We start from the raw sequence: 1666 nt of genomic DNA on the forward strand, positions 1-1666 counted from the left end.
GGAAAAAAAAAAAAAGAGCAGGCAACCCTGGGACACCTGGGTGGCTCAGTCAGTTAAGCATCTGCCTCCTGATTTCAACTCAGGTCATAATGTCAGCATTGTGATATCAAGCCCCAGGGTGGGCTCCGTGCTCAGTGGGGAGTCTGCTTGAGATTTTCTCTCTCCCTCTCCCTCTGCCCCTTCCTCCCACTGCGTGTGTGCACACACTCTCTCTCTCTAAAATAATAAATAAATCTTTAAACAACATCCCCAAGTGATATGCACATTAAATTTGAGAAGCGCTCCTCTCTGTAACATCAAGAATCCTTCAGCTCTTTTCTTCAGAAAAGATATGACTATATGTTCAGGAACTCCAATCTTTGGGAGTATCTTTTCTTTTTCTTCTTTCCGGAAGGCAATTATTTTTCTCCCAAGTGCCACTGAGGAGTGTTTTCTACTATGACATTTATGGAAGATCCTGCAGGAATATGAACTATAAGGGACTTGCCTGTGTGTGATTCACAGACAGACCATGTCTTCTCAGGATGGTTTGCAATGTATTTTTAGTATATACATTTTTTTAAAAGATTTTACTTATTTGAGAGAGAGGGAAAGAGAGAGAATCACCGGCGGGGTGGGGGGCGCAGAGGGAGAGGGAGAAGCAGACTCCCTTTTGAGCAAGGAGCCCCATACGGGGCTTAATCCCCAGACCCCAAGATCATGACCTGAGCTGAAGGCAGACACCCAACTGACTGAGCCACCCTGGCGCCCCTTTAGTATATACATTTTTAAAGTTTTTGTTACTGTTAAGTAATTTGGCCAGCTCTATTCCTTCTCTTTGGCTTATCATCTTTCCATGGTCATATCGTGCACCAGATCCCAACTTAGAGAAAGGGACCAGGCGCTGCTAGAGGTGCGCAATCCCCTTGGTGATGGCATAGCTGAAGAAACAAACCTCTGGGAGACCGATGAACTGTGCTCTTTATTCCTTGGTAGTTTAGGAGATGCCGAACTCATCACCTCCAAACTGTTAGAAGCCCACTCCTTTGCCACAGTCAGTGTGTTATCGCTTTATGATAGAGGAAAAACCATGATCCAGGGGGTGACTGAGGACTGAAATGTACATCGCAGATCTGCCACCAAGTCATCTGGTCAACTCGCAATTGTGTGATAAAACGACCCAATGGGACAATAATCGGTGGGCCTAGGGAGTAGGATAAACAGTTGGTAAGATACTACTTTTAGTCATTAAGATCTGAACACTTCTGGAGGCACCTGGGTGTCACAGTTGGCTAAGTGTCCGACTCTTGGTTCCAGCTCAGGTTGTAATCTCAGGATCATGAGATGGAGCCCTGCATTGGGCTCCACGCTCAGTGGGGAGTCGGCTTGGGATTCTGTCTCTCTCACCCTCTGTACCTCTCCTCCATGTTCCCTTGGGCGCATGCACACACACACACACACTCTCTCTCTCTAAATTTAATCTATAAATCTATAAATCTATAAAATCTATATAAATCTCTATATTTATATACAAATATATAAATACATAAATCTTTGAAAAAAATATCTGAACACTTCTGTTGTAAATGGGCGACAGATGTACAATGGCTTTGGCTTTGATAAATTATAGTTTCCTTGGCTGTTTCTGAGTATTCGCAGAAAGAATACTGTAACTTAGCTGCTTCTG

The sequence above is a fragment of the Enhydra lutris genome, unplaced genomic scaffold (assembly GCF_002288905.1).
Source record: "Enhydra lutris kenyoni isolate GAN:26980312 unplaced genomic scaffold, ASM228890v2 scaffoldscaffold12, whole genome shotgun sequence".
Lineage (NCBI taxonomy): Eukaryota > Metazoa > Chordata > Mammalia > Carnivora > Mustelidae > Enhydra > Enhydra lutris.